At 38.3% G+C, this 22636-nt stretch overlaps 1 long non-coding RNA gene across 1 annotated transcript in view; it reads right to left on the bottom strand.

The window, feature by feature from the left end:
- Positions 1-22636, bottom strand: part of LOC137248997 (uncharacterized) — a 178099-nt gene that overhangs the window by 126053 nt on the left and 29410 nt on the right. The window contains exon 2 of the long non-coding RNA XR_010952232.1: positions 10822-10868. This is a non-coding gene — a long non-coding RNA (uncharacterized lncRNA). The remainder of the gene's footprint in view (positions 1-10821; positions 10869-22636) is intronic.

Genomic DNA, 22636 nt, shown 5'->3' with positions numbered 1-22636 from the left:
GAGCCGACGACGCAAATATGCTGCGGGCAATGCAAAACTAAAAATTAGGTTCAAGCTTTGCAATGCGCACGCCAGCTCCTCCTACCGCTGCACGAAGCGTCTACATAGCTGAGGAGACCTTCTAAATTTCCTTTTCTGTTAGCTCATCTTTTTTTGAAGCGTTGTTGTAAACGGAGTGACATGATTGCTGGACAATCATTACTCTACTTTGTGGTGTCAGATGCAAATGGGGAATGGGACAGCGTCGTATTGAGGTTGCGCTAGATTTGTAAAGCAAAAACTTTGCAAAAATAAAGAAGTGCTGGATGACATCTTGTTTTTTTGGATTGTATTTTAAGGTCAGTAGCTGCTTGTTACAGCCGCCGTTAGTCAAGGTTGACAGAAACACCGAACAAGGTTAGATTAGGTTTGCACGGCAAGCATTGAAATTTCCGCCTGGGAAACATTTACGTCAATTTGGAATGCCCTCGGTAAGTGCTGTATTTGGGCACAATTGGCCACCATATGAACTCGAGTTGGAGAGAAGGCTCCACTACACTTCACCAGCCTATTCTGAAAGATCTCCTTAAATATGGCTCGCTGGGCCTGTAGTCCTGGGTATTTTAAGACCCTGGAGAAAGATTTTTTCCAAGAAACTTTCGACTACTGCATATGGTTTTCCGTCTCGGAAGATGAAAGTGGTTTTCAACTAATGTCATATATTCATCTTAATAATGCCTGAATATCGTATTTAACTTTATGTGCGAACAAGGTCCTTGAAACTCTACAGGACTATATCACTCCGACTTAGAGTTACCCTCGTATGCCCTCCATCTCTCCTGCGACATCAAAAGCCTTTGCCAGTTATTCGGCCATCGCGTGTCTCTATAAAAAGCTTCTGCACCCATATCAGAAAACCTCTCTGTCGACTCGCCACACTCACACTCTACACAGACCTTTTTTAACTTACTCTTGACCCGGGATCCCATGGCGCTTCCTGACTATCCGAGAAGATCACTACTCGATTTCCGGAACTATTTCCACTCAGTAAAGCCAGATTGCGGTACGCAGGCTGAGTCCGAGACACCCGTGATTGAAAGGATTGCATAGACTCCCTCTACTAATTCAGTGGTAATTTTTCGGTTCTCCCAATGAGTTCTCTGCGCTTCGGATCCTTCCCAATAATATAAATAATTCTATAGTTTGCTTGGGCTCCTTTACATTGAGTAACATACTGCCGTGGCGGTATGTAATTTCTTTTTAGTGCCTCCATTCCAGAAGGCTATGGTTGACTGGTTGTAACCCCCCAGTGATTGCTTAGGCGGACTGTTAAACCTTACCTAGGAGTGTTATTTATGTTGCTCGCATCGAAAAACTTCAACCTCTGTGAAGGTTAGGACCGTTCGATTAACAATAATGGGTTCTTGCCGTAGACAACCAAAGATTTGGGTAGGCTCGTATATTTAGCTTAGTTCTGGAAAGACTTAGCTACTTACTATTGAAAGAAGATAAGTTAAGGGATTTTCGTCCTAGTGTAACTGTATTTAAGATTTTTACAATAGCATGACCCCACTTCAGCTTCACCTGTGCCTAAAATCGTACTACAATAAAGTTTCCTAGCAAATATAGGTCCGCTGGGCAACCTCCGAAGGAAATACCTACTGCCATAAGGAACCTCCACCGCCTAAGGTAAACCTCCAAAGCCTCTGCAATATCTCCCATCTTTCCGGCGCCGCTACTGTCATGTGCTCCATCTTCTCCCTGCCGCTTTTGGTTGTCCTGGTTGCCCTTAAACCGCGATCTAATTTACCCCCGCCCAGCTGTTGCCGCCCTAATACCCCCGTCGCTACTACGACCACCTGCTATTATACCGACGCTAAGTTGGTGCTCAGCTGGAGCTATTGTTACTGTCGCGTCTCCGTGGTTCGGCTACTCTAGCGACTTTTTGTCCAATTGTAGCCGAGCACCGATCATTCCACCGTAGGAATCGTCCGCTTTCAATGGCTAATCCTGTTTTTTCGCTACCTGTTATTTTGGTACGTAAAGCTTATGTCAATGTAACATCTCAAACCGTGAGTGTGTGTGGGTCATATCTTTGTTCATTAAAACTGTGCTTTTATTCGGTGGGAATTTGTGGGGCCTCTACTTGACACTGAGTTGACTGTGTGCCACCTCATGCTTCAACAAAACCCACCTCCCATGTTTTTGGGCAATTCGCATCCACTCCGCTTTCTCAATGATCCATCTAGTCAAATCGCGACACAGATAAGATGACAATATTTCAACTCATCGGGAACGACCACCGTATTAACCCAAATCCTTTTAAGGTAATGGAATTTGGCGTCTAAAACACAAAGTCTGAGAGTGAACGAAAACCGCACAGTGCAATCCTCATCTATGTATGTGCTGTGGACCTCACTAGACTGCGCTCAGCATATTGTACCACGATACATTATTATAGAAACCCAGTATTAAAATTACAAAATCTTTAAAATTTAACAGAGACCCAATAAATCTGCCACCACTGTTGACGTGCTTTCCAGACGGTAAGAAACTTTGCTTTGTTAGCAAAAGCTCGCAATTGTAACTGTATAGCTATCGAACGCTGGAGGTCGCAAAATACCCAACAAGAAGTAGTATGTAATTCTTTTTAATGTTCGCGCATCTACTTACTGATATAACTATGCAGCAATCGTCATTTGCGTGGCGGCGACAGAGAGTTGTTATTGGTTTTATCATATACGTCATTGACGTCGAGCTGACGTGCATTACCAAGATCACCTCTGAAGCTAGGAGGAGTGCAAATTATAATTGGTTCCATGAGGCAGCAAGGCAAGAGGTAAGCCACTTTTTGTATTTTTTCGAAACAAGACTTTGTGCATTTCTTTTAGGTTTCATGACCCTATTTCTGACACCTTTGTTTTTGAAGATCTTTACCCGTAGAGACGTCTTCTGCTGATTGTCAGATTGGAAGTTTCTTCCGAAGCACTTTTGCGTCGATGTAGTACATGTAGTTAGGTATAGGGAAATTTGTTCAGTAAGCCGCTTTCAGACAAAGAAACCCCTACATTTTAGACGGTGGCACTAGATTAGAGGGCTTTTCAATAGGGGTAGGCGATGGAAACTACCCACGGACTTCACACAGCTATAATATATATTATAAAAAAATGCGAGATTTGGAAATCCTAGCACCTCTTGTAGTACACCCTTAAGGGCGCAAACTATTCGAGATTTGAATATGTCTCCAATTCTTGGAACGTGCTCAAAGCCACCTGAAACCCAAATGGGGGGCATATTTCTACCAAGAGCTTTAGCGCAATCGATCTGTCTTCTACTTTAAAATGTTAGAACACCTGACATTGACAAAGCAACTATTGTAAAAGCAATTATACAGCCGTTCTATATCTGGCTGGTAAACGGATAGGGTTACTTGAATCCTTTTGGTGCCGATGCCTTTCTTGGCATGAAAGTGGGTTTCAGCTATGTATTTCCAGTTGGTATCGAAAAATCTCTATTGGCAGTGTAGTCTTGCTAGGAGTAGTTATGTCCAAGAGAAAGAAAGGAAGAGTAAATCGAAGGGGGTATACATTCACCCTTCTCGGGCCGGTGCTCTTAAGTGAGCTGCTAAAGAACCTTCTTGACTGCCAAATAGTGATTAGAGCTGAGGGCTTGTTAATACTTGCCAGAAGGAAGTTTCTACCGAACGATGTGCATTAGGGCGGGTCGATTTAAAAATCGCTCATTGCTCTGTGAAAATCGTATTCTAGGGATCAAAATAAGAAACTTTGCCGAAGGAACCATACCTCTAAAACGAATTCTGATGTCCCCCCCCCCCCCCTTTGGGTAGGGGCAATTTCAATTCTACCTGCTGTGTCTTGTGGTGGCTTAAAAAAAACAACACAAGCAATTTTACGATCTGCAATTGTGTCACAGTGATGCCTTGGTTTTAAAAGGGGGTTGTAAAAACGCTAATTTCTAATAATTTTTTTTAATTTCTTTTCTATTACTAAGTTAAATTCATTTTTTCATTTACATATGTTCTGACTAAATAAATTTCTAAAGAGAAAAATAAACTCCAAAAAGAAAAAACATAGGCATTTCAAAGTGGGATTTTTCAAAATTTGCCCCTATGACCCAAAGGGGGGGACATCAGAATTCGTTTTAGAGGTATGGTTCCTTCGGCAAAGATTCTTATTTTGATCCCTAGAATATGATTTTCACAGAGCAACGGGCGATTTTTTTGCCTCCCCACAAATCGACCCGGCCTAATGTGCATACTTGACTATAGTGATTAAATGACCCAAATCCCGTGGATCCCTGTAAACCAAAGATGGAGATGGTTATATCTAGACACGCACATAAACATAAATTCAGCGCGTCACCAATTACCGGCACCGCCAAAGAGGTTGAGGATGCCATCGGGCATGCTAAACAATACAAAGCAGTGGGCCCAGACGGCATAGCCATGCCGATGGTTAGAAGCCTAGGGAAAGAGGGTTTCAAATATTTAGCACATGTCTTAAACCTGTCTCTTTCCACCTTTGTCATACCCGAAAAATGGAAAATGGCCAAGGTGGTTCCGCTATTATAGCCTGGGAAACCAGCTAACATAGGAGAGTCATATCGCCAGTAGCCAAGACGCTTGAAGCCATTTTGCTCCCCTACTTCCAACCAAATTTGCAGCTAGCCTCCCATCAGCATGGCTTCAGAAAACTCCATAGCACCACCACCGCGCTAAATGCCATCAGCACCCAGATAAATTGCGGTTTAAATCAATACCCCCACCATAGAACAGTACTCGTAGCGCTAGACCTATCAAAAGCTTTTCATATGGTCAACCATGGCATGTTACTGCAAGACCTGGAAGGGTCTACCCTTCCCCCATGTCTTAAAAGGTGGTCAGCAGGCATCGGTGCAATTTAGAAATGAAACATCAAAGCCAAGAAGCATTAAATAAGGGGTGTCACAGGGTGGTGTCCTATCCCCACTTTTGTTTAATTTCTACATATCTAAGCTACCTTCGCCACCAGAAGGAGTTACTATCGTTTCCTACGCCGATGACTACACAATAATGGCCACAGGCCCGAATTTGAGACATTCCCGAATTTGAGAAATTATACTGGCTTTTTCTGAAATGGCGAAGTACTTTACCGCAAGCTGTCATGAACTGAATGTAGAAGACCGAATTAGGAAGACTCAGTCATCTTAAAATCCTGAAGGCGGGCCTTTGGCTCTTGCAGCCATATGTCAAGGATCGACTACGTTTAAGAAAATATTTGGAAATATTTATATGTTAGTCTCCCATTACTTGGACCAGTAAGCTTAGATCGTTGGTCCCTTAGGTAAAGACTTTACTTTCTTAATTGGCGCTTAACCGTTTAAACGGTTATGGCCGTCCAACAAGGCGCGCCAGTCGCTCCTTCCCTCTAGCAACCGGCGCCAATTGGTCACACAAAGGGAGTTTAAATCGTTTTCCACTTGGTCCTTCCAACGGAGTGGGGGCCGCCCTCTACCTCTGCTTCCATAGGCTGGTTCCGATAGAAACATTTTCCTGGCCGGAGCTTTATTTTTTTTTTTTTTTTATAACAAGGCCTAGCAAGCGCAGCCGCTGACTTTACCATCTGCTTTTGAATGGAGTGATTATCATAAGAAGAAGAATTTGCAGGCTTGCTTTGTTGTACTCAGATAAACAAGTGCAGACAGTTAAGCGGCTATCATCGATTGAAAAAAATGCAGGTCAAGGTTTGCGATTTATGATTTAACAGTTTTCTAAGCAGTTAGCGACACCTCTTCAATGTAGCAATCATTCACTGTTTCGTAATAAATTTTATTTGCAAAATTTTTTTAAAGTGCCATCAAATGATTTTTTATCAAAGCAATTTGCAATTGACAAATCAATTAAGTCAGTAGCAATATTTTCATAATTCAAAACACGCACGATCAACGAGCTGAACACTTTGCAGTTCCAGCCGAACAAAATACATATATGCATTTTATAAGTAAATAAATAGGTACATCTATACATGTGTGTATACATCTGTATCAAAGCCTAACTATGAGGACTTGCGTAAAGTGCATTGGTAGCATGCGCCTGTCTTTTACCTCAAATATCTATCTGCGCATGCGCAACCATTTTTCGCGCCAACTAAGCAATTTTCAAATTACATCTATGGCATTTAATGTCATCATTTCTGTATTAATGGAATTTTGTATTGTTTGTTGTTGTATTTAAATTTTTTTTTTTTTGGAATTTTTTTTAAACAATTGTTATTGCTAATTTTATTGTTTTGTCTTAATGCGTTTAATTATTGCACTCAAAGCTTTGTGCAATATTATATGTATGTACATAAGGGGCACCTACGGGTAAGTAGCAATATTTGATAATTTGTGGTAATTTTCAGTGTCGCAATGGAAACCATTGTGGATAAAACAAGTGTGTTAACTTCTGCATAGACATCAAAATTACAAATAGAGTGGATCACCTGATTTTTACTTCACTATCGCTTTCTCATTCTGTATCTTTTCTATCAACCGCTGAAGATAGCTGGCCCTATGCGCCGCCATATTGACCCGGTCAAAACGCTGCCAAAATGCGAAAAAATAGCCATATTGAACATCCTGTGAGGCAGTTGACGGATAAGATACCACACTTGTTTTATCCACAATGATGGAAACGAATGTGTTGTTCAGTAGCTAAAAAATTTTAAAAAATTCTCCCGGAAGAAAAGGCTTTGAAGAGATTTACAAGGTATAATCGAAAGAGCTGTCGCCTTGTCCGTCCTGATCACGTTGTTTAAACTTTTTCCAAATTATGAAATAAATTAAAAATTAATAATTGCTTCAAATATATGTTTTCATACATTTAAATGCAATGAGCAACCCCCGCTTAATCTATAATATAAAAATAAGTCGGGTTTTCCTTCCTGACGCTATAACTCCAGAACGCACGAACCGATTTCCACGGTTTTGCATTCGTTGGAAAGGTCTCGGGCTCCGTGAGATTTATAGCAAAGAAAAGTCCCAATACTGACGGTACCTGTTTAACTTGCAACCGGAGGTCGTCATGGTAAAAAAAAAATCAAATCCCCACTTACCGATTTATCGCAGATATAAGACCCTGCCTCAATAGCAGTAGACACACCTATTTTGATACGGCGCGTAGTAATGTTATGCCGACTTACCACGTCCTTACTTATAAGGTTTACTTGAGCTCCCGTATCGCATAAAGCGCGCAACTTAACTATTGTTCCGCTATTGGTTATAAAACGCACCTGAGCCGTTGCCAGCAAGTTGTCGTTTAAATGGATGGCTTCTCCCTGAGTACTTGTCGGTCCAACCTGGTTGCCCTGTTGTGACGAAAACCCGCTGCTGAAAACCCCGAGGCTGGTTTCGCTGTTATCTGTTAATTGCTATTGCTCATCCCTAGTTTCTTCATCTATCACTGCTGCTAGAGTCGATGCGCGCGGTGCTCCCTTTTCGAGATTTGATTCTAGCTTCGGGCATATAATGCTATTGTGAGGCAACCTTGCGCATCGTGGACAACGTCTGGCCAAGCAATTGCGAGCAGTATGACCCCTTCGCAAGCAGTTTTGGCAGAGTCCTACTTCAAAAATTCGTTTACCCTTTCCTCCCGGTTCATTCGTTGAACTGCAGGACAGGTATCATTGCATGACTCAGGAGCCCGCTGCTCCGACGCTCAAGCCAATTGTAGAAATCATTGCGTAAATTTGGGATACGGTCTGTTGGTCGTACCATTTCCCACTGACTACGAGATGTAGTGTCCAACCGAGATTCTAAAAAATTTAAAATTAACAAGTCGCGTTGCTCCTCTGCTCCTAACTGTCCGGAAATCATACGCAAACTGTTTCGCGTAGTATCAAGCATATCCCTAATTAATGAATCGAGTGGCCCTCGGCCACATAGGCAAGGAAAAAATTGCCGAGCAATGTGCAGCGTGACACAAATACTCATTATCAAATGCTAGACACAACGTTTTCCAGGCATCGACGAAACTCTCTTCACGCTGAGGCCAATAGCCCATAGCTTTGGCCGCATCCTATTTGACACAGCTTTGCAGCCGTCGAAGTCGTTGTAGATTTGTAAGATGCGGATTTTGAATTACTTCCGCGGCAAATACGTCCCTAAACTGAATCCACTCCTTATGAGCGCCGCGAAATGTCGGAAGTCGATGTGCTAACGGCAATTCTGCAAACTGCAACTGTAGTGCGCGATTATTAGTATGGCTACACGCCACTGTAGATGACGTCTGCTCAAGTGCCTTAATCTTTTGGCATAGTTCAGCGCGAACCCCCACGTAAATATCCTCAACTCTTTGTTGCATTGCAATGTCATCCGCTATTTGCGTTTCGTTTCGAGAACTCTGTTGCAGAGACAGAGAAACTTCACCTGACCGTTAAAGAACTCGAACACGCATTGACATTCTGGATTCGACGAGAGCAAAATGAATTTTATGGTAGCGATATCGAAACACTGAAGCGTTGCGCCCAGAAAGAGCAAATTGTGGAGTATTCTAAATTATCACACTCTCTTGGAATGTTAACCCCATTTGTGCAAGATGGGATACTACGCATGAGCGGCCGTTTACAAGAGGCAGAACTGCCTGACGCTCAACGAAATCCGGTAATACTACCAGGGAAGGAGAAATTGATTGCGCGAGCAACGCATGCGAATCTATTGCATTGCGGGGCGCAGCAGCTTGTAGCGGCGTTGAGGCAAAACTATTGGATAATTGGGGCGCGGTCATTGGAAAGAACCCTCATAAAAAATTGTATAACGTGCGATAGGTTGCGAGGAAAAATGTTCGAACAAATGATGGGAACGCTCCCCGCTTGTAGAGTACGTCCGGCGCGTCCATTTGTTCATACAGGGGTCGATTACGCTGGGCATATCCAGGTCCGTCCTGACCGGCGAAAAGGCAATGTAGTTTTTAAAGGCTACATCGCGGTATTTGTGTGTATGGTATCAAAGGCTGTGCACTTAGTGTTTGTATCAGATTTATCCACTAAAGCACTCATTATGGCCTTTATCGGCTTCACTTCACGTTATGGCCATTGCTTACACTTATGGAGCGACAACGGAACCAACTTTGTTGGCGCTGAACGAGAGTTGAGTCGAATGTTGCAGACTTGGCAGAACTCTGACCTTTTTGACCAACTATCCATGCGACAAACAGAGTGGCATTTTATAACTCCGTCTGCACCGCACCAGGGTGGACTGTGGGAAGCTGCTGTCAAGGCGGCTAAGCACCATCTCCGGCGGGTTATGGGAGCCCGATTGCTAACGATAGAAGCTGTGCAGACATTGCTGGCAGAAATAGGGGCTGTCTTAAACTCTCGCCCATTGTGTGCCCAAAGTGTGGATCCGCAAGACTTAGCCCCTCTAACACCAGGGCATCTTTTGATCGGCGAAAGTCTAGTTCCAGCTCTAGGCGAACAAGTACCAGTGGAATGGCCGGAGAATCGCCTCAACTATTGGCAATCTCGTAAACAAATCACGCAAAGGTTTTGGAAATTGTGGAGCAATAACTATCTCCATGAGCTACAACAGCGTCCGAAAGACGCAACCTGAAGGTCGGCGACTTAGTAGTCCTGAAGAACGAAAATACACCACCAACCTTATGGATAATGGGTCGAGTGACGTCGCTGCATCCAGGCAGCGATGGGTTAGCTCGCAATGTAACACTTTGGACTGGAAATGGTCACATTAATCGTCCAATTCGGAAGTTATGTGTATTACCTGTAGAACCTATTGAGCCTCGAGTGGCATCGAGTCTCAAGGCCGGAGGATGTTCGGGCGAGTAAGGGCAGTATTGAGTGAACCGCGTAGCGAGATGGTTGTGTGGAACATGATTTGCGCTAATAAAGAAAATAATAAAATTATATGTGATCTGTGTATTCATTTAAAAGGAGAACAAGTATACAGTAAGTTTTACACCGCTGGGTGACTACAGTCTCGAGATATAGGCCAAAACATGGACCCGGATACCCCTAGAATCTGTGTGTATTATGGATATCAAATGAAAGCTGTTGCTGAGAGCTCTAAAGTTCATCGTGATATTCGATTTAGTCGCATCGACCTGGCAAAACTGATAAATATGCATGCGAAGCCGAAATAAAGATAAGAATTAATAATACCCACATACCTATTTACATACGTCCTATTCGATATGCCTGACATTTCGTATATCAATTTGCCTATATTAGTATTTACGATACTTTTCCCCGGGAAGTATAACAGAGACGGACTGGGACTGGGATTAGGACTAGGACTGAGACTGAGACTGAGACTAAGACTGAGACTCGGAGTGGGACTGGAACAAAATACATACCACCCTCTGGGACTGGCAATAAGATATGAAAAAGAAGGAGAAAAACTTGAGAGAAGAGAAAAGAGAAAAGGAGAAGGGGACTGAGAAAGAGATAGAATGAGATGAAGATGGAGATAGATGAAGCGAAAAATACGGAGGGAGGAGTGAATACAAAGATTAGGAAAAAGTGTAGAGGGGCGAGGGCAGAGTTAGACGGAAAAAGCTTATTAAAATGTATGCAGATAGACCAAATTTAGGGCAGAACAACGTCTGCCGGGTCTGCTAGTTCATAAATATAATAAATATTTACAAAAAAAAAAAAAAAAAAAAAACATAAAAATTACAAAAAAAATTTTACAACAAAATATATAAACGTCTTTAGCAAAATATAAAAGCGATAATAAAAGAAATAATATAAAAGTAAAAACAACTGATCTCACTTTATACATACAAATTTGTATTTATGTTTAATAGTGTGACGGTTATACTTAATATTTAAGAATTCATGAACTTACCGTTTAATATTGATTCTTGTTCAATTGTTATTTTTATAAGGGAAAAACTGAAAAGAAACAAAAATTTTAAAAAATCAAAAAATTAATAAAATCAAAATAAAAATATGTAAGATATTCATCCCTTGAATATAAAAACATGATAAAATAATAAAAATAAAAAATTTTGAGAGAAACAAATAAATTAAATAAAGGAAAATAGAAAAATTAAATAAAAATTTATCAAAAGTATCAAAAAATAGTATTGAAAAAATTACTAAAAAAAAAAAATTACTATTTGTATAAAAATAGGCAAAATTGTATTCTTCCTAAACATATATTGAAAAACTTTCTAGTTAACAAAAAAGTACTAAAATCTGACCAGTAAAAAGCTAATAGAAAATGTTGAGTTGAACGGCAAAAGTAAATTTTTTTTATTTTAAAATAAAAAATTATCTTGTGATTATTTTCGGCCTTAGATTTATAAATTTTAAATATTTAACGAGCTGGAGGCCATATACATACATATATATCAAAATTTTAAAATAAAAAATTCTAAAAAATGTCAGGAAAAAATTACGCGCTGCAAAAAATAAGCTGGAAAAAGTACTCAAAAGGGCTAGTTAAAAAAACTCCGAAAAAAGTACTGAACACAGTGGCTGGTTGAACTAAAATGGTTTTAAATTTTCTTAACTTTAAAAAACAGGTATTGAAAAAATTTTTGTAAAAAGTACTAAAAACTTGCTAGTAAATATATATAAATAGCTTAAAATATTGTTTAAAAAAGTATGGTTTAAAAATGAAATTTTCTTGGTTAGTTCAACGGTATTGAAAAATTTAAAAAGATAGTAAAACTTGTTTGGTTGATAAAAGTATTAAAAAGGATGAGCTGCACAAAAAAGTTTTAAAAATAAGAAAAAAATGTATCAAAATGTATTAGTTAAAAAAAGTATGAAAAAGAGTATTGAGGAAGTGACTAGTTAAACAAAGCGGTTTTATTTCAAAAAAGCGTATTAGGAAACTTTTTACTTTAAAAAAATATATTAAAAAAACTGGCTTGTTTAAAGCTATTGAAAAATGGTGAATTGTAGATAAAAGCTTTCAAATTTTTGTTTATATTTAAAAATAAAAACTCAAAAAAGGTAAGGAAAAATTTTCCGCTGAACAAAAATAATTTTGTTACCAAAAATAGTTTTAAAAAAATTTACAGCCTCAAAAAGTACTAAAATAACGGCCAGTTAAAAAAATTAGAATTCCAGAAACAATATGGAAGTAACGCCTAATTGAACAAAAGTAGTTTAAAAAAGTTGCTTTTATAAAAAAAATTATTGGAAAAATTTCTAACTGGAAAAAGTACTAAAACCGGCTAGTTAAAAAATAAATAATAAAAAATACTACTAAAAAAGGTAGCTGCCCAAATTTAATTCTAAAATATGCTTTCATTCAAGAAAAAAGTATTGAAAAATTTTCAGTTAAAAAAAAAAACAAAAAAGTGAGTAGTTCAAAAAGTATTAAAAATGTTAAGTTGAACAAAAAAGCTTAAGACATTTTCTGAAATAAAAACTCACAGAAATAAATATTGCCAAAAGTATTGAAAAATTAGCTAATGGAAAAAAGTATTAATAAAATGATGGTGAAAATTTTACCAGTTAAAAAAGTACTAAGGGTAGACATTTGTTGAAGTAAAGTAATATTTTAAAAAAATAAATACTAAATACTAAAAGTTGTAATATTTGTATTATGCTTATAAACTAAAAAACAAAAAATAGTATTGATATTGGAGAAAAGTAACAAAATTTGCACACAGCGATGGTTACTAGGACATCTTCCTCAATTCAATTCTTCATTAGCTAGCTTTTCGGGAGCTGAGTTTTGAGCTCGAAATCTCAAACACCCAAGGTGCATGCCTCTATCCACTCAGCCATATGAATGCCCCGCTGCCCGCTTTGTAATTTATCTCTAAGTATTGCTGTTTAGTTGCTACATATTCCTTTTATACATAATTAGGTACATATGTATTAGAGGTTTACGCCGATCACTTTATCGGCGGCGGCGGCGTAGGTTCTATTATATACCGGCGGCGGCGGCGTAGGCGGCGCGCCGGCAAACGCCGGTGTTCTTACTTTAAAAGCTTGATTTTTCTGTTAAAAAAAATAAAATTTAAGAAAGGTTTTGTTTATATGTATTTAAGGAAATCAACGTGTTGGCCATTTTGGGAAGATCCGGGGGTTTTGCATCAAAATCTCGCAGACCGTTCAAATATTTTCAGGAGTAGCTCCTTGTGAAGGGATTGTCCCTCGTTCGCTTGCTGCAGAGATGCTTCGAACCTAACCCCGGTCTTTGGAATTGGTACTGCTGCGTCTGCTGAAAAGAAATAGAGATACATAAAATAGTCACACTTTTGCCGGTATATTTCGTGCAAAGCGTAGTTTCACCTAGGGTTAACTCCTAATAATCGTCGCGAACACAATTTCTTTAAATCATTTGTCGCTCCTTGGCGGTCACGTATAAAGGCGACTTAGGCTTGCTATTAATGGTCTATTAATACTCATGACTCTCGTGGCACAGGGCGCCTCCAGTTTTTTCGGCTGTTTTTAAGAGCTACAATTCCCGATGTGCGAACAGTAGGAATCCCACCACCAGTCGCTACCACGCCTCCTGAGCCTCACACCATATGCCAGTACAAAAGCTATAGGACTGCGACTTCGAACTCATACCTTCGTCGACGTCACTTTCCTAGAAGCTCTAGGTGTAGCTCCGAAGACTTTCCAACGGATGAATTTGGCGCGCTATGCTGCCGAGCTACACCAGAGAAACACCTTGAAACGTTAGGGAGTGACTATTCAGCCAAAGATGCCGCCCTCGAAATCATAAGCAATCTAAGTGGAAGTCATTGCGTAATCGGTGAAAATCGTAAAATCCTCGGCGCATCTACATAATTAAAATTTTACAAGGACCCTGGATAAAATTTTTAAAATGTAGACCAAAGATTGCAGACGTTTGTGTTCACAACATTGATTTCAATAATCTTCGTTAAATTAAATTTAGAATGAAAGTCGACGGATTTTAAGTTGAAAGTTGTTAACTACTGTTTTCCGGCCTTACGATATAGCTCATTATGGATGACCGCGTAGCTTCAGTTTTCAGACAAGTTCGACTGTCCACTACGTAAGGGTAGTATCACACACGGCCATTAGTTCCACTGTCTTGGGAAAGCTTTTGCTTCACCACTTTGAGTGTTCTTGCGAAGGTCAAAGCCTCACCTGGTAGATATATGTGCCTACGTATTCACAATTGTAAAAGGAGCCGTAGCGTGTAGGTGATATTTAAACTTGGTTGATAGGCTATAATCAATGTGATTCACTCCAAGGGACTAGTTTTGGATAGGGCCGCCAACTTTAGGAACTGTCAAACCGGGAGACTTGGGTGTTGAAGGATGAAATGTGAAAATCAAAATTAACATTTCAGACGCTATTGTTTAGTTTCGCAAATAAACAACAAATGTTTGAATGCAAGACTTTGTGATTTTTCAAACCGTTCTCATAAGTACATATATCCTCAACTTAAGTATGAGGTAAGAATAATTTCAAAGGAGTGTTATGCCCCTAGAACCTACCAAAGGATTTTGCATCACTGATTTCGCTTATTCTTGAGGACAATTGAGGACAAACATGTTCGCCTTGGGTAATTTTATTTGAATTAATTGTTCATTATTAATTTTTTGAAAAAAAAAAAATATGCAAAGTGAGCTATAAATTTATTATATAACTTTTATTTTAGTGTTTTGTTTTAATAACTTGCTGAATTGGGTGATGCAAAGTCCGTGTTAAGTTGACATCGAAAGCGCCTGTTATTTTAAATAACTTTTGAATAGTTATAAAGAGTTAAATTTCGCAATTAGTTTCTTATAACTGGCAGTGATGCGCATCCGTTGATACCACTTTCGACCATATCCGACCAATTTTCGACATGAACAATAGATGGCCTAAACAGTCTTAAACGAGTAGAAAATATAGTAACGCGCCGGACGCCGCGCCGCCGCGCCGATATTTTTGACATTCGGCGGCGGCGTGCGAAAAACGACCAAAATCGGCGGCGGCGGCGGTGTTTATCGGCGGCGTATATCTCTGTATATACTCTATGTTTTGAACCTAAATTGTTTGGAATAACTTTACGCGCATTCAGCGGAACTTAATCAGCGACAATGGCATATCGAATACCAATAACAAAAATAATTTTATAAAGCAATATGATCTTGTCTCGTTATTATATATCAAAAATAGTAGTGAAAAAATGGCTTGTTAAAAAATATTAAAAAAGTGTTTAAAAAAACTAAAGATAGTAAGATGCCTTGCAATTTAAACATGAACCGATATACGTTTTTCCGCCTTTATCTAACATTCGTTTTATTTTCATGAAACAAATCTTTTTCGTTGTTTTTGTTTGTTTATGGCCAGCGTAAAATTCGATTTATCTTTTCATTAACCCAAACTAAACCCGGATGACATGTAAAAATTATAGTTGAAAATAAATCGTAGCAAATCTGCGCTGCAACGCGGAGTAAGCCAGTAACTGACCTAATTGTTGTTATTGTTATTGTTTTGCTCACTCTTTTTGCACTGCACTTACAACGTTAACTACCGTCATAAGCTGCAAGTATTGCGCAATATTTGATGAGCATATAAGCAAGCTTATCAAAGGTCACTCGTGCCACGTCCACTGTGGCGTATGAGTGATTTTTGACACGTTTGTGATTTTCTTTGTTGTTATACCTTTCATGAAAATGAAATGGTATATTAATTTCGTCACGAAACCGAAAATTGTAAGTCCTTAAAGGAAAATAGATAGACCCACCATTAAGTATACCGAAATAATCAGGTTGAAGAGCTGAGTTGATTTAGCCATGTCCGTCTGTCTGTTTGTATGCAAACTAGTCCCTCAATTTTTGATATATCTTGATAAAATTTGGTGAGCGGGTGTATTTGGGTGTCCGATTAGACATTTGTCGGAACCAGCCGGATCGGACCACTATATCATATATCCTCCATACAACCGATTTTTCAGAAAAAGAGGATTTTTGTAATATCTTACCAAATTTAACAGATTGAAGCTTCAAACTTCACCATATAATTTCGTATATTGCACATATTGTTGCCTGAAAAAATTGATGAGATCGGTCGTATATATAGTATATATCCCCCACAACCGATTGTTCAGATAAGAAACTTTTCGTAATTGCTGCCCTATTTTAAGAGCTAGAGGCTTCAAATTTCAACGAATGCTTACGTATATAGCATATATTGTTGTCTGAAAAAATCATACAGATCGGTGGTATATATAGTATATATATGGTGGTATATATAGTATATATAGTATATATATATAGTATATATATATAGTATATATACATAGTATATATATATATAGTATATATATATATATATTCCAAATTTTAGCCCCATTTTAACAGCTAGAAGCTTCAAATTTCACCGAATGCATACGTATATGGCATATATTGTTGTCTGAAAAAATCATAGAGATCGGTTGTATATATAGTATATATCTCATACAACCGATTGTTCAGATAAGAAACTTTTCGCAATTTCTACCCCATTTTAACAGCTATAAGCTTCAAATTTCACCGATTGCTTACGTATATAGTATATATTGTTGTGTCAAAAAATCATAGAGATCGGTGATATATATAATATATATATGATGGTATATATAGTATATATATAGTATATATATTTTTTTTTTGCGATTTCGGCCCCATTTTAACAGCTAGAAGCTTCAATTTTCACCAAATGCTTACTTGTATAGCATATATTGATGTCTGAAAAAATCATTGAGATCGGTGGTATACATAGTATAGATCTCATACAACCGATTGTTCAGATAAGAAACTTTGCGCAATTTCTGTCCCATTTTAACAGCTAGAAGCTTCAAATTTCACCAAATGCTTACGTATATAGCATATATTTTTGTCTGAAAAAATCATAGAGATAGTATATATATTATATACTTCATATAAACTGTCATTTTTGTCCCTTTTTTACGGCTAGAAGCTTCAAAATTCATCAAATTTCATCAAATAGTTACGTTTACGTCATATATTTTTGAAATACGTGATTCGTAGTCATAGTTTTTACATTCAGACCACAAAAAATGTGAAGCTTGGCATCCTCACACAAAGTACCTACCTATTTTTTTTATTTTATATTTATTAATATCTTTTGTTGGTTTTTTGGCCTTTAGTTTGTAAACATGTTTGTAAATTTTCGAGCTCGAGGCCATACAATATTAAAACACAAACAAAGAAAACTTTTTATTTGTATATTTATATATTGTCGTTTTTTTATTTATCGATATTTCGACTTCAATTAGAAGTCATCTTCAGGACTGGAAATACAAAAATACAAGTATTATAATAAAAAACGTAAAAGTACAGGTATACATTTGACTTACATCGTTGGATGTACCAGATCGACTAATTTAAAATTTGATATGACAAAAACGAAAATAAACACAAAAAGTAAACAAATAAGGAACCGTAATTATAAACAAAATTCTTAACTAACAACAATATAGCATAAAAAGGTTAACTGTGAGCGACACCCATACCTCAGACACTATAAATATACAAATAAAAAGTTTTCTTTGTTTGTTATTTAATATTGTATGGCCTCGAGCTCGAAAATTTACAAACATTTTATATTTATCTTAAAAATCGTTTAGATATGTTTAAATTTCACCAAATGTTCACGTGTATAGCATATATTGTTGTCTGAAAAAATCATAGGGCCCGGTGGTATATATTATCTCATACAACCGATTGTTCAGATAAGAAACTCTGCGCAATTTCTTCCCCATTTTAACAGCTAGAAGCTTCAAATTTCACCAAATGCTTACGTATATAGCATATATTGTTGTCTGAAAAAATCATAGAGATCGGTGGTACAAATATTATATACCCCATATAAACTGTATTTTTTGCCCCCTTTTTACGGCTAGAAGCTTCAAAATTCATAAAATTTCATCAAATAGTTACGTTTACGTCATATATTGTTGAAATACGTGATTCGTAGTCATAGTTTTTACACGCAGACCACAAGAAACCTGAAACTTTGCATCCTCACACAAAGTACCTACCTATTTTTTATTTTATATTTATCTTAGAAATCGTTTAGGTATGTAGATTTGTTCACTATATATTTCTTATCTTATACATCCGATTATTCGGAGATTACGAATGGGATAAGATTATTGTTCAGCCCCATTCATGAAAGGTATGAAGTCTTCGGCACAGCCGAAGACAGTCCCGTCCTTACTTGTTTTAATTTAATTTACATTTATATCGCTTCTGTGTCGGTCCACGAAAAACAGCTTCTTGTAAAAAACTAGATGATATTTTTTTAATGTTGCTTAATACTTAAGTATGAAAAACACTGCAGCATACCTTGAGGCGCAAAACAGCTGTTGCGGTATCGATAATTTCTTTATCGCAACGGTATTACGTAGAAGTTTAAGTGAGGCTAAATCATAGTGTAATATGCATCTTCACTTCCAAAATGTCGATAGGTTTACTTTACTCTTATACTTTTTTATATTTTCCTTTCATCGTCTCATGTTTTGAAGAAGCCCAACTTCGGGCGCAGGGTTTATTGCAATGCTGCTCACTTTTTATGTTTGAAAGATACTTTGTTGGAGTTTTGATTCAAGCTAAATAATATTACCAGACCGTTTTTCATCAATGAGCTAGGCAACATTATCAGACAAGTAGCTTTTGGCAGAATATTTGCACTTTTTTGCAAGTCAGCAATTGTATGAAACGAATCTTTGAAGGATCAGATCAGAGGCTCCAGCGGGTTATCTGCAAGTGCAAGACGTATCTCGTCTTTTTAAGCCAATTAACTATTAGATATAATTTGAGGTCTTAACATCAGGACATTTTGACTTCATGTGATTTTGATTGTGGAGTCATATTATTGAGCCATTCAAGCGGTTGTCAAAGCTAAGACGCCGAAAAATGCACGAATAACTCACCCATTGTGACTTGACTTTATGGGCGACAAAGACAGTAGAGGTACCTACGCCTCTTAGCTTTATAAGATATTAACTGGGCTTAGCAATGTGTCGAGAATCGCATATCTGCTTTATAAGACAGTGCTGCGTTTCTCCGGACTCTAAAGCTACAACGGCATTTCTTTTCAAACAGTCGGTTCCCTAAATCGTGATATGCAGGAAAATTACTATTGACTATTGACTTGCCACCTTGACTCAATTTCCTAGAGGCGGAGGGTTTCTGCCCACCGGGGCTATTAAGATACCACTACGGCGTCAAACATCGAAGAGGATAATTATTTTCTTAAGTCAGGCGGCCTTTTAGCTTCTTAACTCTAAAACATGACATTCCTTTACACATCGGGCAGCGATGTGATACATGGCCCAAGCCACCCAAACGCGATTCCTATGTCTATAGCCTGTAGAGATATATCGGCATTTAAGCTCATCATAAAGGATAGACACTTTTCAAGTTAACCCACCGCCTCTTTATAGCTTAAGTACTACTAAAACGAAAACCAGCACCGGCTAATGAAAAGGCCAATGAATTCCCCGGCTTGATTCAGTTCTATATATTGCAGTGTCAGAATAAGCTTTATCTGTAAAATTCAACAAAGGTCAGCAGTCTCTATAAAAGGTGTATTTTCACATAATATCAAATGTTGCACTTCACCTTTTGGGGATATTGGAAGAAAGATGTGCTAATAGATGACTGGAGGACGATTGTGAAACTCGACAGTTATGGAACCAGAATGCTGTGACAGCTGCAGACTTCCGAGATGGGCGAAACGGAGCTCAGTTGTTTGGGAACCCTATACAATTTGGACGAAATTGAATAATTAAGTATTAGCCTAGTCAGAAGAAGACGAAAAGAAAATAGACGCAGCTCAAAGCAAAAATCTTTTAATTTACATTTCATACAAAACCACCCCAGGTTTCGCTAAGCTCTCCATACCAATGCTTCCCGTCTGCACATAAAAAATAACTTCAAATAAATCCCACGAGCATCACGAGCTCACGTCGGCCTTCAGCTGAGGTTGCTTCAATGGTGCCTCCTTAAAAAATGCATGATTTAACATTGAAAATTCGGCAGCTGAAGCAGCGCCAGCCGCCAAGAAGTGGGTGTGAATTTGAGAATAACGAAGAGCTAAATGCACTTAAAAATAAACAAGGAAGCTGCCGAAGAACTTAAGGTCACAATCTGCAGGTTCACAAACTAATCTTACCACAAAAACCGCGCTGTGGCCATCAGCGATCAATCTAGAACCTCAGCTCTAGCGAAATTTTTCTTTTTTTTGCTATCAAATGCTGCAAAGAGCCACTGAGCTAGTGAGTTCGCTTATGTGCTTGAATAAGCAATAGTACTTTGTGCCAAACTACACTAAGGTAGTCAACCTTCGTTGGTTTACAATGAGAGTTTAACAACCGTGACAGTTTCTTGAAATGATTTTCTTGTTGCAGCTTTTGTACTTTGGCACAAAATTCGCTGGCTGAGGAAACCGGTTGGCTTGTTGAGGCTTTTTTTTTGCATATTATTGATATTTTTTGTTGTTGTTGAGGTAATGCAATCGCTTTGAGTTAATGTAAACAGAATAAATAAACACGAATGGTTTTGGATATTGTTGGATGTTGGTCTAGGCCTGCATTTGTGCACCAATCACTTTTTTCTTTATGTTTGTTTAATGGTGTGTTCAGTTTATACTTATATTTAAGAATTCATGAGCTTAACACCGGCTTATAATAATTGAATTTCAATTATTATGTTTTTTTAAGAGAAACTGAAAACTTTTTTCCTTGTTTTGTTGGGTGCAAGTGCCATTCACCAAGCACGACTTATGATGAGGTCGGTTGTGAAGAAAAAAAAGTGGTGTAAAGTTCACTAGCAAACATACTTTAGAAGGTCTCGCCTGTCGCACTGCGCTGTAGACTTTGTATAAACCAATTAGGAGCTCCAACAGATGTCGGTTTGCACACACTTTGGTTTAGCTGCACAGCCAAGTGTTTCAACAAAATTTCGTTTGTCAATGTTCCTCTTGCTTTGCCTCTCCATCGTCTTTTTTCCCTTTCAGCTCTAAATGTCAAGCAAAACATCTGCCACTAACCCACTTATCGGGGAAAAACATTCCTTTGAACATTAGACGTCCCTATGATGTCCCGTTCCCTTTCCCTATAAGTCTACGCTCACCTTCTACTTTTACCTTTCCCTCCACCTCGATCTCTACCTATACCTGTACCTTCACCTCTATGTCTGCCTCTTCGTCAGCCTCTATGTTATTTACATAACCATATCATCATGTTTAGGCACAACACCTTTTATATTTCAGGTGAGCCCTTGAACAGTGGGAGACTGCGGCATCTATATCCAAACAGAGATATTTTAGCCAAATTCGAGTGAGATTACGATCTATTCCCTATTATTGCAGGCGTCGACATTCAACCTATACTGAAAACGAAGGTCAAACTACCTATCGCAGAAGAAAAATCAATCTGAGGAACCCTTGGCCGTCTTTAAACCTATCTAGCATGTGAATAAAAAACCTAAAATGAGAGCTCCCTGGTGACATATTGATCTCGGTATAACGGAAGATGTCATCTTAGATCCGACCGTGTACATTTACACTTCAAAGCTTGCGAACAAGCGGAAAATCTCAACATTGTATTTGATCAGCCGAACTTCTCAGTCCCCTTGGAAATGCAGCATACTCAAGATACTGCCTGAATCCTTTGGAATTGCATTCACTTTATGCTTTTTAGCTAATGCAACGCGGAAATGGCTAGGACCTTGGGAGGTGATTGGTCTTATCAGCAACTCGCACAGTGAAGCTAGTGCCCCACACCACTACAAATTATTCGTTATCAATGCAGAAGCCGAGCGAAATAAAATCAAGAAACTGATAAGAGTTGTCTGAAGTCCAAATAGAGTACGTTTTGACTTTCTGGTCTTTAGCGAAAAGATCCTCTACACGTACTCGAATTGTTTCAAGCGGGCTACAGTGTTCTAACTCTGCAGGGTTTAACGTCTACTAAGCTTTAGAGTATATATGGAATGCCTCCACTAATCTAACATCATCTAAATTGAACGGATGCGACTGGAAGAAGATTCTAAGACAAGTAGTTGGATGAATAAGAATAAGAGGAGTAATATAATAAAGGCATAATAATTCAATACTACAAATTAAATAACAAAAACTAATCCAAAATTGTACTAAACCATGTTGTGATTGCGACAGGAAGAAGGCGGCATGGCGGATCGTCCGGTTACCAAACCAACTGGTAAGCAACGTTACACCAGCCATAAATAGTCAAATGGCCAACTAATAGCCGAACGAGCCTACGACCGACAGACCGACTTGACGTGTGTGGTTTTTAAATTCTTCTTTTATTGATTTCGTTTTGATTTGCCAGGGCAGCAGGCTACTTAGTTTGAAAAAAAATTGAGACCAACAACAACAATACGAGCAATCATTGCAGTTAGACACGTTGTTGGCCTGTCTGCGGCTGTTGCACGATCGTTGCGCGTCGGTGCAGTTTTCAGTTGCAAATTTTACTTTCATTCGAACGGGTGTTTTGAGTCGGCAAAACGCGCGGTTGTCAAGTAGAGAATTATAAAGATTTAACAACAAAAAAATTCAGAGAAAAATATTTGAACGGGAGTGGTGCAATCAAATTTTTTTTGTGAATTGCATGTGCAAAATTAATTGTCTGGAATGTGAGAGAAAAATTTAAAACAGAAAATTTGGAAATTTTAAGAAAAAATGTGTTATAAAAAATATAT

This window comes from Eurosta solidaginis, chromosome 4 (genome assembly GCF_040869045.1).
Source record: "Eurosta solidaginis isolate ZX-2024a chromosome 4, ASM4086904v1, whole genome shotgun sequence".
In the NCBI taxonomy this organism is placed as follows: domain Eukaryota; kingdom Metazoa; phylum Arthropoda; class Insecta; order Diptera; family Tephritidae; genus Eurosta; species Eurosta solidaginis.
The sequence above is the reverse complement of the archived record's forward strand: the minus strand, read 5'-3'. Positions and strand labels throughout refer to the sequence as shown.